The following is a 17,086-nucleotide window of genomic DNA, read 5'->3' as shown; positions in this document are numbered from 1 at the left end:
CCTTGGCCGGTCCACTGGGTTGTAGGCCTGTATTTATACATCAACACTTTTTATTAAAGGTATTTTGAAAAAGAAAGCATAGTTGTAGCGGTTGCATTAATGAGTTTTGGATGTTTTTCTACTATGAGCGAAGAATAAGTACGATGAAAGATGAAGGTTAAAAAAAAGGACCAGATATTTAGCAGCTACATTATGTCTCACAGGCAGCCGAAAAAGTGTTTTAGACGCCCTTAAAACAACACCACAGAAATGCCACCTGACCGCCACCCTTGCACCAACAGAAAGGGGTTGCGACCAAGTAACTCATGTAGATACGCAGATCGTCAATGATTATCTATCTGACATTACTGGTCCCTCTGGGCTTAAACGCCGAGATGGTAAAGAAATGCAGTGCGCGGAGATAGGTCGAGTAAGTGGTAGGTAAAAAACATTTTCGGACTACTGCATGGTGATGTGCTTTGAATGCTGCCCCCCCCCACCCCTTCTTTCTCCTCCCTTCTGCAGATCACGTCAGAACGTCGGCTGAAGTGTGGGAGAACGATGGTCGAACCACCGACGAAAAGGGAAGGAGGAAATATGTGCATAGTCCTTATAACGATAAGTTTTTTTAAAGACGTAGACTTAAACATGACTGTTCCTCCTTAGAACATAGCGACTGGGAGGATGGACTGACATAGAAACTGGACGGGTACTGAATGACGAAAAATTGACTAGAAATGACGCGTTAAATAATGTAACTAGACGTTTGACTAGGTAGGGAAAGGACAAAGAAAAATATATGGGTAAGGGTTACCACGGCACCACCCGTCTGGGAAGTTAGAAATGTTGCTGATGTTCAAAATGCACTGCCCCCTTTCTCACACTCTTATAGATATAGCCAAGCTGTCCGACTGTTCTCCCGATCAATACTTGCCGTTGCCTCAGCCTGGAAAACTTCCCACCAAAGGAAGGAACTGAAAAATGGTTTAAGATCCAACCATGGGTAAATAGCGCGACCAGGTTAATTTCTGATCAACCAACCGAGGTGTAAGTATTGGCAATTGAGAGCACTCACAGAGATAACGGGCGAGGAAGGAAAAGGAGGGAAGGGTAGAAAGAGCTAAGCACGTAGATAAATAGGATAGTAAAGATACGTAGGATATAATATGGATTTTGTTGGCCACCTGTTGTTTTCTGTTTTGTCGTGAATGTCTTATATATATGTAATGCATGTGCTGTCTTCCCTGTCTGAGTTTGTATGTATGTACGGATTTATGTCTTCCCTCTGTCTGTATTTGCGTGTTACCTGACCTTTGCTGTTCTGTGTTGTGAGCGCACTAAATGACCTATTTTCGTACACGTCTCTCTCTCTCACCACCCCCTTATCTCTCTCTCTTTCTCTCTCTCTCTCTCTCTCTCTCTCTCTCTCTACATGTCATACGTGTACCGAATGGCTCGTTTAGATTGCGGACGACTCTCGCTCTCTATGAGAGTCTCCCTATTTTCTCTCCCTCTTTTTGCTAAAAATTGTGCCCCACCGGCACCAGTTTGATTTGATGCATATTGAACGCAAAGGTGTTCAGCGAAATTGACCGAAACTAAAATGATTGTATCTCGCCATATTACTGCCTCTCCTTTCTGCAAAATGAATGAACTTGAATTGGCTGAGAAGGAAAGGACAGGTAAGACGACTAAAGTCCCCCAAATCTGGCCATTTATAGGGGAACTGTATGTCAATGGCACCTTATGTCTGTTCTTCAGAGACGAACGCCAACGTCTAGATTGACCCCCAAATGCCCAGATTGCCCCAACCCCCTTTGCACCCAAGCGCGAGCGCCCAATGCATCCCCGCCCCATTTTGATTGACCCCCAGCTGCTGTCCCGGATATAAACATAATGACCATGCGCAACTGTCGTCCCTCGAGAAAAACCTGTTTTACCCTGACTCTCGATGATAGCACCCCCGCCTTGGTTGAAAAGGTTAGCCAGCCTTGAAGGGAAATGTTAGACTGTTAAAGCTCAGGTTAGAAAGACGAGTCTCCCTGGAGGCTCCGAAATGTCGAGTTTGATGAAATACACAGTTGACAAGAGTCTGACTTTCCTCCATATGTGACCTGTGTAGACAATGAATAAAACTTGGCATGAACTCAGTAGGAATGCTGACATATGCACTGTTTGGTAGATGAACATCTGACTGTGACCAATGAGCGTATCTCCCAAGTACGTTGGATTGAGGGAGGAATTCACATACGTAGATATCTTCTTCTGCCATTTCTCTAAAACCTTGTTTTGTACCTATTCAAAGATTCACGATCACCGAAGGAGAAGGGTCAGATGTGACGTACAGCCTGGCTGCAGATCTTGGGACACGTGTGACCTCGACCAAAGGTGGAGCTGCAGAGCAACAAGATACGGGACGAGACCGCAATTTCAACGTGGAAAATGAAAACTGATGGGCCGCCTTGAAGCCCTTCGTCTGCTAACCCACGTGTGCCTGGAGTCTCTGTCCCCCTTCTTTGGGCCCGATTGATGGGCCTGTCTGCTTGTTATCCTTTGCTCCCTTGGTCCCTTTTGTGTGTCCCAGGAACTCTGACCCAACTCCGCTCTCTCTCCTATCGACTATTTGAACCACACTCACCCTCTTTTCCACGTGACTTTTTGCCAAAAGGAAGAACTGCATTCATATGGGAATAGGGTATTGCCACGGAAAATATAGGTGCCAAGCATAAGGCGCCACCAAACGGATTGTTTAGGGAACAGGACTGTGGTCTAACAGCAGAGGACTGACCGCACCCTGCAACGCGTAAGGATAGAACCGAGCTGGACCTATAGCTCCACCGCCGGTGCTCAACAGCGCCAACGAAAGTACACGGACTAGAGCCTACCAGTGATGGCTCACTGATAAAAAGACACTGTGACGAAGAGATCTTGTGTATTGAACTGAATTCCGCTCTCAACTGCTTGGTCAAAACTGTTCATTGGTCACATTTTTAAGCCAGAAACATTTATGCTATGTAGTGCGCTTAATTGTTAGGAACTCAACGAAATGCAATTTCCTATGTGCTGCATTCCGCCCATCACCTCAACTGTCTATGATTGTATGCCAAATGTTAGTATCAACGAATGCTAATTCTTCAACGATGCCTGTCTATCTGTAACCCAACCAATTGCAAAAATGAACGCTGTAATGTAAAAAGGGGCGACTGTGGAAATTGAAGAAATTGATGTACATAAACAGCATTCATTTCCCTTCTTCTCCCACCACTCCTCTCCCCTGAGCACCATGAATACCGTAAATTATTGACCGTATCACTCTTCCAGTAAGAGCCCGTACCCATATGCATATGTACAGCCATTCTAGGCACCATGGCCTTTTACCCATTGGAATCCCCGGCTTCTCTCCTGCGCGTATCTTAAACCCTCTCCCTCTGCGCGACCCTGCTGTGAAAGGCAACCCTTCTGCTAGACCCGCACAAACCCCCCCCCCCCTTCCCTCTTGAAGAGGCATCCTTCGCCTTAGCTGACATAGCCCTCCCCAGCTGCACCTGACTGCCCCCGCTCTCTCATGTACGGGTCATAAGATCTCTCTCTTTCTCTCTATGTGACTCTGTCCCCGTGTCCACCCTGGCCCCCCCCTCCCTTCTCCTCACATGGGCAAGTCATAAACCTTCTTCTGCAAGACCCTGTCCTTGAGAGTCACGGCCGCGCCTGACCAACACCTCCTTTCCTTCCATGAATGCCCCTCTGTTGACAAATTTTCCCTCTGCGCTCGATTATCCACGCGGCGTGAATACCACTCCTTTGATGACCCCTTCCCCCCGAGTCCGGCTGACCACACATGTCCGAGGCCATCGCCTGAGCCAGGAGATACCATTTACTGCCCTTATTGTATGAAGTCACTCCTCTTCAAAGGACCCACTATTGATCCTGGCCACCCCACCCCCTGGGTTATGATCAGGCGCACACATCCTAAACAGTTGACGGAACACTCAGCTGCGTGATTGCCCTCCCCTCTTATCAGCAGGTCAAGGGTCCCTATTGTGAACATATGTGGGGTAGGATTGACACGAGGATTATAGGGATGTCTTTTCTTTTGCGTCACACTGTCCTGATTGTACTATCAAGTGTTTTGTAAGGTATAAAAGAAGGAGTCTCAGCTCACTTGTTAGAGCTCCTCCTGAAAGACACCGTGTTTCATGTCCGAAATGACTGGCTCTCCTCATGAGAAATAAACTCTGTTCTTGATTCCTGCTTCCAGCGCCCGTCTCTTTATTTGGTAACTATTCAACATGGGAACTAAGAGGCGGTTTGCGCCAGCGGCCTGGGCATCGGTAGTAATCTGGGCTCCTGTTCCACAGTAGTGGCAGTCACAACTTGTTGAGCAGGAGCCACTTCCTCTACAACCCAAGTTATCACTGCCATAGCAACTACAGTGACAATAAACCCAGTAATGCACATTATCTTCATATCAGAAATTCTTGCAGCAGTTGATGTTTTCTCCTTAGGCATATTCATCTCGTTGGAGCTCTAAAGTCCTGGGCAGCCGTTGGTTTCTTTTCTGAGGGTTAAGACGGGTGTCACTACCCCAAAGGATCCCCCCCCTCTTCAGCTCAGTGTCTCACTAACCCAGGACGGTTGCTCAACCAGTCTTTTTCGACAACTAAGTTTCTTTCCGGGGTCGCAGTTGGAATCCGGATACACCAGAAATCATGTGGTCCAGGAAGACTTCCGCAGGTTCTTCAGGTGATATGACTTGGCCTTTCTCTGTATCCAGGATGTCTCAATGGTCGATCAGGGCAGCAGGTTCCACCAGGGTAGATGGCACGCCTTTGCAAAGGGTGGAATGAACCCAGTTCCTCCTGTTCGTCACTCGAACCGCAGTTCTCGTTGCGAGGAGTACTTGCTCTGGGCCGTGCCACCTGGGCTCCAAGCTGCTCGACCTCTGGAAGGATCGGACTATTACATGGTCCCCAGGCCGGAGTCCATGGCTGTAACCTGCAGACCTGTCAGGAAGAGCTTTTCAAACCTGTTGATGAATAGAAATTAAACTGTCAGTCAACTGTGATAGGTAGTCACACGTCAAAACACATGGTACATCATGTAAGGGGCATGGCTTAGGAATTCCCCAAATATTCATAGGACTTCCAAATACCACCTCATATGGTGTAAGACCAGATCGTGAATGTGGCACTGATCTAATGGACAACAAGGCCAAAGGTAGTGCATCAGGCCATTTCAAGGATGTGGAAGCCTGGATTTTAGCTAGCTTCAGCTTGAGAGTAGCATTGTATCTCTCCACTAGCCCTGCTGATTGTGGATGGAAGGCAGCATGAAACTTCTGCGTAATCCCTAATCCTTTCAGGACATATTCAACAATTTGCCCAATAAAATGGGGTCCGATGTCACTCCATAAAAGTTTGCAAACTCGGATTCTGGGGAAGAATTCTTTCAGAAGCACCTTTGCTGTAGTAAGAGCTGTATTATCCTTCATAGGGTACGCCTCTATCCACTTACTGAAGGCACATACCACTACTAGAACATACTTCAGATTATTACAGCGTTCAAGCTGAATGTAATCTATTTGCAAAACTTCAAAAGGTGCAGTTGGTATAGTAAACCCTCCTGTAGGAGTTTGTATCCCTTTACCAGGATTGTACTGGAGACAAATCAAGCAGGACTATACTGTCTTTTTAGCTGTGCCGGCAATTTCTGGATGCTCCCAAACTTGCATGAGCAATTTCGTTATTGAGGAAGCTGCAAGATGTGATGTCCCATGTGCCATATGAATCATAGGTTGTAAATAGGCTGTGGGCAGTCTCCACTTGGTCATCTCTTTATTTCTCCAACAGCCTCATCATCCAACGTTCCCTCTTAAGACCATTGCTCAAGTTCTTCAGCAGAAGCAGATCTCTGCATGTCTAGCACTTCCTGCCTAACATCATGCCAACGTTTAGCCTGTGACCTCACTACGTACATGGAAGTGGTGCTTCGCTGCATTGCAGTTTCACGGGCTGTGTGATCTGCATTGTCCTATTTTATCGGTCACTTTCTTGTGTGCGCTACATTTCACAATTGCTATTTTCTTCTGGTATGTCAAGGCAGTCAGAAGATTATGCACCAATTCTCCATGCATTATTTGCATCCCGTGGGATGTAAGACAGCCTCTTTCCTTCCAGAGTAACCCAAAATCATGAGCCACTCCGAAAGCATAGTGGCTATCTGTATAAATGTTCACAGACAAGTCAGTACTAAGTTCACCCACTCATGTCAAAGCTATTAGCTCAGTTGCCTGAGCTGACTTCTGTGGGATACAAGCTGTCTCAACTACCGTATGATGTGTTGTAATTGCATATGCAGCTGATGTCGTGTCATGTGGTAATTTCAAACAAGACCCATCAACCCACAGTTTCCCATCAACATTTGAGAGGGGCGTATCTTTGTCTGTTCCTCAGTAAGAAATATACAATCATGAGGCTCTTGTGACTGAGTCGCTGGGTATGGCAACAAAGTAGCTGGATTCAGGATTGAACATCTTTTCAAAGTGATATGAGGGGCCAAAATTGACAATTTGTATCCTGTCAACATAGCACTAGTTAAATGCTGTTTTAGTTTGGTTCAAAAGGGCATCAACTGCATGAGCTACTAACACCAACAGTCTGTGTGACAAGACTATACCTTCACTCTGACGTATAGACACAGCTGCCACTGTGACAGAACGGAATCACCCAGGAAATACACGTGGAACAGCTGAAAAATATGCACAAGGACGTTGCTTGTCACTATGTGTCTGTACTAAAACTCAGAGTGCACACCCATCTCTCTCATGTACATAGAGTGTAAAAGTCTTAGTATAATCTGGAGTGCCTAACACTGGTGCAGAACAAAGAGCTTGACGCAGCTGATGGAAAGCATTCCGACATTCATTCGTCCATGGAAGAGGCATTGGAGTATCTTTAGTCAGAAGAACCAACAAGGGTTTAACAATGTGTGAGAAGTCGAAAATCCATTGCCTACAAAAGAATAAAGACCAATGAATGCACGTACATATTTCTGAGTATGGGGCACTGGTGTGTCTTAAATAGCTTGAATGCGTCTGGTGTAAGTGCACGTCCCTCCTTAGATAGGAGGTGACCTAAATAGGTAACCTTCCATCTACAATATTGCAACTTCTTCACTGAAACCTTATGATGGTGTGATGCAAGGAAGGAAAGCAATGTCAGTGTTCCGTCTTCACACTGTTCAGGAGTATCAGCTGCCAACAAGATGCCATCGACATATTGTATGAGAGCCACCCCAGTCGGCACAGGAAGAGAATCAAGTTGTCTTTTCAATGCTTGGCTGTAAATACTAGGACTCTCTGTGTACCCTTGGGGAACTCTACAGAATCTAAATAATCGGTTATTCAAAGTGAAGCCAAACAAATATCAGCTATCAGGATGAATAGGGATTGAGAAGAAAGCATTCTTCAAATAAATCACGGTAAAGGTAGTAGCACTCGGAAAAACCAAAGTAAGAATTTACTATATTAGTTGGGGAGATTTGTTTAAAGCAATTGTTAGCCTGAAGAAAGTGGTGAACCATTAAATACCACTGAAACGCGTTGCTATGTGTCTAAAAAAACAACCTAACAACATCTGGTCTGAATAAAGCTGGCACGTTTAAAATATTTTGAAACAACATTTAGTTTGGACAAAGGAAAAGATATATTATGTATACATCAAATGTTATACACTAGTATTAAATCCTATGTATCTGAAGTGTCCTCAATGTACAGCAGGTTGTTTGTGTTGGGGTTTAGAAAACACTTTTAAGTTCTCCCTTTTTTTGTAAATGAAATGTTTTTTTAATATTTTTTTTAATATTGTGTATTGAGTACATATTTGATTTTTCTTTTTTTTAAAGGTGTCTAGTCTTTGATATACAGTAAATAAAATATACAACTTTCTTATATTACACTCTGGATTTTTAATTGGTGCTGGTGAAAGGTTTATGATTGGAAGCAGTGTGACTGTGGTGTATGCTTTAAAAAGAGTCCAAAGGGATCATTTTACTTGACGATAGTGTCTACTGTTGGTGTCCTATCCCTTTGGTTGAGTTGGACCCCTCTCTTCTATTTTTGGTAATTCCGCTAAATGCTAATATCGATCTCTGCCAAATTTCCACACCAGAAACAAGCATCCTAGGACCGGTTTCGGGGTTTCACCCCTCTTCAGCCAGGATAGCTTGACTCCAGTGACACAGTGAGCCCAGGACCCACGTCTGGGCATACCTGGCGCACTTAGGGTGAGAAAGCAAACAACACCTAATTGATGGACGGAATGCAGAACAAATCTAAAAACTCACCCCCAGTCAAGAGATCTGGGTTAAACCCATCATTCTTTTGCTCACCATGCCACCCCAGTTTAGACCTGGCCATATGCAAATCAGTCTTGACCCTGTGCCTCATGGGTCCCGTGCTCTCCATGCCACTGGAGTCAAGCTATCCTTGCTGATGAGGGGTGAAAGCCCAAAACTGGTCCTAGTATGCTTGTTTCCAGTCCAGGGAGGACCTGGCCTGGCAGTTCGGGCTGTACTGTTCACATTGGACGCAGGGTCAAGACTGATTTGCATATGGCTGGGTCCAAACTAGAATGGCGAGCAAAAAAAAGAAATGGATTTAGGCCCAGATCTCTGTACTAGGGTAAATGCATGACATTGTTCTGCATTCTGTCCATCAATTGTTCTTTTTGGATTTGTCACCCCGAGTGGGACGGGTATGCTCAGATGTGAGTCCCGTGCTCTCCATGCCACTGGAGTCAAGCTATCCTGGCTGATGAGGGCAGAAAGCCCGAAACCGGTCCTAGGATGCTTGTTTCCAGTCCAGGGAGGACCTAGACTGGCAGTTCGGGCTGGACTGTTCCCATTGGGCGCAGGGTCAAGACTGATTTGCATATGGGTGGGTCCAAACTGGAATGCATGGTGAGCAAAAACAAGATGGATTTAGGCCCAGATCTCTGTACTGGGGTGAATGTATGACATTGTTCTGCATTCTGGCCATCAATTGTTCTTTTTCAATTGAGAACCCAAAAACAGCACAGCACGCCTATCTGCCATAGGTGTCTATGACTCAGGTGCTTTGTAAAAGCAGCCTGCCACCCATCTGTCTTTGCTTCACCAGAATCCTCTTAACAATAGCATGTATTGTGTCTCACGTGAATGAGCCCCCTTCATGCCAGACAGTGCTTGAATAGAAATACAGAAGTTAAAGTACTCACTGTTGCGGAGTACCTCTTTGCTACTGAGAAGTATTGTTTCTCTGTTGAGAAGTGCAGGTACTATACCTCTAATCTGTATTGTCCACATAACCTACTGTCTATCGTATCGTATCGTTACATACTGTTGCTATGTATTTTTATTTACTCCATAGGAAACTCGTGTAATTACTGCTTTATCAACTCTGTAAAGTGATCTGATACCTTCGGGTCAAGTTTGCGCTATATAAAACTTGATAAATAAATAAATACTCTACCTTAAAAATGAAAGTGTGTGTACTAAGTGCCTTTCAGTGCCTCACCATTCAAGCACTGATGTCAAGTTGACCGCATCTTTGAGACCAGATCCTTTCAAGATGTGGCGTCTGCTGATTGAGTCATAACCCTCCTGCACTCAGCTAATCAGGAAGCATTTCTTCCCTGTCAGAGCTCACTCACCATTTTAGTTTAATGAACAAGTGTGTTTCATTTTAAACCTGTGGGATCCACACCCTGTCTACAAGAATTCAAAACAGCACTCTAAAATCACTGTCTACAACTTGAAATAAGAGGGAAATTACATATGCAAATAACATACCTTGCTGGAGCCATCAACTAGTTATATGCTATAGCCTTCCTTGTCACAATGAACCCATACCACCACAATTATTCTGTCTAAAGTATGTTAACTACAGCATCCACCTGGCCTACTCACCACCATGGATCCTATATAAAACGTGGCTGATGGAAATCAAAACTAATATGGAACGGGCTTCCCTCTCACCAAACACTTGTTTCTCCACTCTAAGGGAGTGGCTCTTAATCTTTTGACTTCTGAGGGCTCTACTTAATCATTACTGGAAACCTGGGGGTCCAGTATTATTGGAATCCTGGTACCCCAACTGAGTCATTAGTGGAAACCAAGGACCCCAGCCTAAAAAATGTTGATTATTTGAACCATGAAACAATAGACAGAAATACAGAAACAAGCTTTCCTCAAACAAATACACAAATGATGAAAAGTATTTAATTCACAAACAAATATATACAATTTTTATTATGAATAGGGAGTAGGCGTAAAACCTTGTGCCTTATAATGGGCCCATTTAAAGTCAAAACCAAATTGCAAAGCTATCCACTGTCTGGCCTTTCCCCTCCCAACTATATATACCTAATTTGATATCGACTCATCCATGTCAAATCTCCCCCAATGGGCAGAAAATGAAATGATTCGTCTGTTATTGCAATATGCTGCGTTATGGGTAATCTCATTACTTTTCAAGCGCTCTGATGCCCCCACTTGGGGCTTCGAGGCGATATCCCAACAGCTATAAATACATAATGCCACCGGCTCATCCTCATAAAAATTGGGCGAGGAAAATGTGTTTAATGCTCATCGGAATAGGCTCAGCTTCTGGCAAGGGGCTAGGAGGGGGTGCCTTTCACCGGGAGACAATGGCCTGGAGGGTGACTGTCTCCTGCCTAGGGCCCCCCCGCCCCCCCTCCTTGGCAGCAGGTGGGGGGAGCTGGCGACATGCGGCATTGATATGGTAAACCTTCGCCCAGAGTGCTGAATTCCGGGAGGCTGGGTCCGGGGGGTATCACTTCGTCCTAATGGAAGCGCGGAGGGTTTTTACTTTCAGATCGCTTTTTGATACACAGCGCGAGACAAGGCGGCCCCTCTCCATTACACGAGGCGCGCATCGGTGCCCGGCGCATTCTTCTCTGAGCCGCGCCATTTGCAGTCACAAAAGGGACCTCGCCGCGCAGTGATGGATGGGCCGGGCCCGGAGAGAGCCCGCTGGTCGCGCAGAGCGCCAGCCTGGAAGCACCTTTCAAGTACAAGGCGTGTTTTCTACACCTTTTGCCCCTGGAGGAAGCGGGTGATGTCAGTTTAAATGAGCTCTGTGTTGCTGACCTTTCACCCCGGGCGCCGGCACAAAGAGAGGACCCGGGAGGTGCGGCCATTTGTCTTCATTAGTGCCCAGGCCAGACCCTCAGATCACAACATTGTATATCCGAAGGATGGCAGGGGGTGGGGACGACGGGGGGAGGGAGGGAGGTGTCGAAATACTGCCCTGCTTCCTATGCCTTACTTCCTGCTAGCCTAAGCTGTCTGTCCACAGTCAAGGATATACCTGCATTTATTTTATTGCAGGTGAGATGAAATATGATGACGGTGTGAAAATAATCGTGCAAATGAACCCTCAGAGGCTGAAGTTAAACTTAAAACCCGTAGGTTGACAATAACACCAAGGAGCGACCAAGGTGAAAGCATTTTTCACAGGTTTATAGAGTGCAAACCTGGCCCAAGGGCATTGGAGCGTTTTAAATGACCAGATTCTTTTGTTGGTTTTGTTATTTTTTTTTTTAGACATGGAGGCCCTCATTTTGATATATTATCCAATACGGTGCATTGCTGTCTTTTCCCCATTCACTTTCGGCAGCCTAGCACCAACGCAGGCCCCCTTGGACCATGGTGCAAGGGTATCTCAACGGCTGGCAGGAATGTTTTTGTGCAGGAAGGGGCTGTCGCGCTTCAGCCCGCCCAAATGACCACAGGACACAGAGCTGTAACAGGGGCAACCTTCTTTATTCCCTGCCAGGAAGTTACTGGCTTACAGACTACTTGCTCCTCCTTTTCCTGTCTCGCTGGACGGTCAGGCATAACGACACGACATCTCCCCCTTTTGTTCAAAGAAGTGGTGCTACATTTCTTCGACGAGTCGCCGTGGTTTCCTCACCAGGCGTTTGGGGCGAGTCTCTCTCTCTGGAGTGAGTCGGCATCGCTCAGGACTATTGTCCATCCTTGGCTGTTGATAGTGGAGAATCTCGGCGTTGTCGTTTTGACTGTTAGAGTCACTTGACGTGTGGCCTGAGGATGATTCATGTCTGTTCACTGGATAGTGTCTTTTGAAGTGGGATATATTTCTTGTTATTTGCTTATGGTCAGCTTTGGCTGTGATCATGGTTCCTTTCCTCTTATGAACTTGCAAAGGAAGGTTTAGGTATCGGCTGTCTGCTTTTGTTCGCCGATCACCTCTCACTACGACCCAGTCGCCTTCGTGGATGTCAGCTTCTTTGGCGTGCCGGCGACTGTCTGCATAGGTCTTCATTTTCTGTTTCTTTTCCCTGTCAATGTCGACTAGTGTTTCATGGTCTACAGTGACGGTCCTTGATTGAGGCGTGGTGTTTACCATGGGCACTCTTGTTCTCGGTGTCCTTCCTAACATTATTGTGGCTGGGCACTGATTCGTGGTGTTGTGGGGAGTGGTCCGGTAGGCTCTTAGTACTTCGTTCAAGGTTTGTTGGACATCTCGGCGTGTTATCTCTGCTTGTTGGATGGCTCTCTTTAGTGTGCTCATAAACCTCTCTACCATGCCGTTGGCTTGTGGCCATAGTGGAGTTATCCTGTGATGTTTGAAGTCGAGATGCTTCGCAAATTCCGCGAACTCATGGCCATTGAACGGAGGCCCGTTGTCAGACTTGACTCTTGCGGGGACACCCCATGCTGCAAAGATGTCGTCCAGCACAGGAATGACAGCAGTCGCTCTGGTGGATGCTATCATGTGTGCGAAGGGAAATCTGGAGTATTCATCCATGACAACCATAATGTATTGTCCAGACTGGAGCGGTCCGAAGAAGTCGACCGCTACTTGCTTCCACACCTCATCTGGCAGTTCGGACATTTGGAGAGGCGCTGGTGATTCTTCACGACTCACTAGTTGGCACGTCATGCAGTCTTTTAGAGTTGTCTCTACCATGGAGTCGAGGGAAGGGAACCAGACTCGTTCTCTCAAGGTCTTCTTTGTGGCGTTCAGGCCTCTATGTCCTTCGTGGGCCAGGTTAACGATGCCTTGTCGTAGGCTGTGGGGAATCACGATCCTCCCCCCTCGCAGGAGAAGGCCGTTGTCACTGACGGACAGTTCATCACGAACGCGGTGGAACGCTGTGAGATCGTGCAGGGGAGGATCCGGTCCAGGTGCGGTGTTCAGTGCGCTTCGCCAGGAGTTGTTGCGCACGTGGGTCATGACAGTCTGAATCAGCGGGTCAGAAGCAGATGCATTTTGGATGGTTTCCAGGGGAACTGCAGGAGGACACGCTGCATCGACGACGAAATGGATGTAATCGTCTGCAAGAGACTCAGGTTTCGCGGCACTCGGCAACGGGTGGCGGGACATATAATCCGCGGGGTTCTCAGCTTTGCCTGGTTTGTGAACAATCGTGTACACATAGTCTTGGAGTCTCAAACCCCAGCGTTCGATGCGGGGTGGCATCTTAGCATTGGGATTGCCAAAGATTGTGAGGAGGGCTTGATGGTCAGTGATAATGGTAAAATGTTTCCCATATACAAACAAGTGAAAATGTTCGCACGCCCACACCACAGCCAAGCTTTCCTTCTCCGGTTGGGAGTATGCTCTTTCCGTGTCCGTGAGGCTGCGACTCGCATAGGCAATGACGTGCCGCTGATCAGAGTGTTCACGGTATTGGGCGAGAATGGCTCCCAGACCCACTGGGCTGGCGTCGACAGTGATTTCCGTCCTTTTGTTTGTGTCAAAGTATGCTAGGTTAGTTGCAGACCCAACAGCTTGTTTTATTTCAGCGAAGGCTTTGGCGCACGCTCGAGACCACTCAAAGGGTTGTCCTTGACGTGTCAGTTCTCGGAGCGGATAGCTGATGGTAGCGTAGTCGCGGATGTATCGCGCGCAGTAGCTCGCCATCCCTAGGAAGGATCGGAGGTCACTTACATCATTTGGTGTTGGGGTATCAGCAAGTGCGGCGACCTTGTCGGGGTCCGGTGTCATGCCGTCACTTGAAAAGGTATGGCCATAGAACTTAAGGGTGTTCTTGTGGAATTCACACTTCTCGGCATTCAGTGTCAGGTTTGCCTGCAGTAGCGCGTGGCACACTCTATCCAGCGCAGTGTCATGTTCAACTTGATCTTTGCCGAAGACCAGCAGGTCATCGCTGTAATTGAAAGAATTTGGGATCCCTTGTATGACCTTTCGGATAGTTTCCTGAAAGATTTCAGCGGCTGATGAGATGCCGAAGTTCAGACGCTTGTATCGAAATAAGCCTTGATGTGTGGTGAATGTCGTAATATATCGTGACTGTTCATGTAGCTCTAGTTGGTGGTAACCTTTATTCAGGTCAAGTTTGGAGAAGATGGTGGCACCATTCAGTTTTGTAATCATGTCACTGATATGAGGTCCTGGGTGGCGCTCTCGTTCAATGGCGGTGTTGGGCGCTCTCATGTCCACGCATAGCCGGACTTTATTGTCTTGTCCCTTTTTCGGGACCACCACGACCGGTGATACCCAAGGGGTGGGTCCAGATGTGCGTTCTATGATGTCCGCTTGTAAAAGGTCTTGTAGCTCGTCATCAACAGCTTGTTGCAGGTGGAAGGGCACCTTCCTGTGATGTTGGGCAACAGGTGTGATGTTTTCATTGATGTGGAGCTTTACTTTGAAATGGTTCAGTTTGCCTAGACCTTTGAAGAGTTTCGGGAATTTTGCCACGATGTCAGGGGCATCTTCCGTCATGTATAGCAGCTCCACCAGTTTCAGTCGTTCCGCCGTTGGCAAACTGAGCAAGCAATCGGCGAAGTCGGGTCCTTCCACTACGTGGACATATGCAGGAATTTTCCTGTTCTTGAAAGTCAGTGTAGTATGAAACCGGCCAAGGCACGGTAGTGGTTTCCGGCACATCCATGTGAAGATGCGGACTGCCGCTGGCTCTAGTTTGGGCTGGTTCTTCATCTTCTGGTATTCTAGCGTGCATATATAGTTCAGTGAAGCGCCTGAGTCCAGAACAAATTTTGCTGGATGGTCTCCTATCAGAATATCAAGTTTTGGATATCGCTTGAGCCGATCTGGGTCAGCCATCATGCATATGTATTCGTCACTGTCCTTCATCGTTATTGATGAGTCAAATACTCTACAGACGTATACATCACTGTCTTGTGAGCTGGTAGATGAGGAGCGGTGAGCCCATGATCTCGCGGAGTGGTGACGAGAACGAGGCGCACTTGTGGATCGGCTGTGACGTTGGTGGGAATATGCCGAGCGGGTACTGGAACCGGAGGAGTCTGACGAGTGTCTCTCTCTTCCCATTACGGCACACGCATGGTGCCGGGTGTCAGATCGTGGAGTGGGTGACCTTCGGGCGGATTGCCTGGCTTGACAGGCTATCTCAAAGTGGTTTTCTCTTCCGCATCGGTGGCATCGTTGGCCGATGGCCGGACACTGTCCTGCATGGGGGTAGTCTTGACCGCATCGATAACAGGCAACCGCGGGTTTGGTGTGCTTGGTATGTCGTGAGTCTCGACGGGGTGGTGATCTCCGAGAGCTGCGGTGATGCTTGCTTGTCTTGTGCGCGCCCGACCCTGGGCGGGTGTTTGCGCGCGACTGTATTCGGAAAACCTGTTCTTTGTGGTCTTTGTCCTTGTGTTCAGGCTTGTGTGTTTCCATCCTCTTAGCATGATCCTCTGCTTGGTCGTTAATCCTTGTAAGTTCTTCGATCTGTTCTAGTGTGTAGGACTTCTTTAGGAGGCGTCTGCGTAGTGATTCTGAGCGGCAACCGTCGATGATGCGGAGCCGTAATGCGTCTTCCGTCTTGAAGTTTTCGAAGTCACAGTGACGCGTCATCCTTTTGATTCGTGTGATAAAATCACCCATGCACTCTCCTTTCTCTTGGGACGCTAGGTTGAACACGTAGCGTTCGTAGTCGACATTGTGTTTGTGCAGGAATCGCCGATCAAGGGCAGTCTTTACTTCGTCATAAGTGGCTGTTGCGACATTTGGCATTTCTTTGATTATTTGTGCTATTTCTTGGCCAGCAAGGTTTCGTAACGCAACCAGCTTGCGCTTGGAGTCTTGTACAAGAGACCCTTCCATATAGTCTTCAAAGTCCTCACTCCAGGTTTTCCATGCAGGACCCATGGTGTTGCCCGGCCTCAGCACCAGCGGCTGTGGTTGGCGCATGAAAGGTGCTCCTATGGACGCTACTTGAGGGATCGCCATTGTGGTGGGTTGCGTGGGTTCACCCCCGGTTGAGGACGTGCTTGGAGCCTCAGTGCTCTGAGCATCAGGATTCATGGTAGTTCTATATGTTCTCGCTTATTCTTGTATTCTTGTATTCTTTACTAGTGCTTTGAGGGTGTTTCAGCTTATTTTTATTTATTTTCTTTAACTTTTGCTGCTCCTGCGTGGTGTATTTGGCTTTGTTCCCGTCTTTCCAGGTGCTCGGGTCACTTGCCTGACTTTAAAATGGCCGCCGCGCGGGACGCGTGGGTCTATTTAGGGTCGGCGCCTGACTTCAACATGGCCGCCATGTTCCCCAGTTCTCGGCAGTCTCAAGCGCACATGTGGACCCGCTCTGGCTTGTCTCGCGGTCGCGTGTGCTGGGAGACTCACCCTCGCCGTCTTCCGGCCTCGGAGGGGTGCAGAGACATCGCGCTCACCTCGGCGTTGTTCGGCGGGGCTCTCCACTCCTTGCGGCCCTCAGTCTTCGGGGATGCAGGTACTCGCGCGTCCCAGCGCCGCTTGGCGGGCTCTCCACTTCTCCGCGGCTAGCGCTATCACGCAGGGGCGCCCTCACATGTTCTTTCTTGCTTCGCTCGTCCGCGAGCCAGGAGCCGACTCAGGCGTCGCTCTTCTGCGCGCTCTTTCTGGCGCTGCTGGCTGGTCGTTGGGGCCGGTGCTCGGCTGGGCTGCGCGACGTTGTGTGTGTGGGTTGCTCATCCCACCCTCGTCGCCATTGTCGCGCTTCAGCCCGCCCAAATGACCACAGGACACAGAGCTGTAACAGGGGCAACCTTCTTTATTCCCTGCCAGGAAGTTACTGGCTTACAGACTACTTGCTCCTCCTTTTCCTGT

The sequence above is a fragment of the Lissotriton vulgaris genome, chromosome 3_1 (assembly GCF_964263255.1).
Source record: "Lissotriton vulgaris chromosome 3_1, aLisVul1.2, whole genome shotgun sequence".
Classification (NCBI taxonomy): domain Eukaryota; kingdom Metazoa; phylum Chordata; class Amphibia; order Caudata; family Salamandridae; genus Lissotriton; species Lissotriton vulgaris.
Note: the sequence above shows the minus strand (reverse complement) of the source record.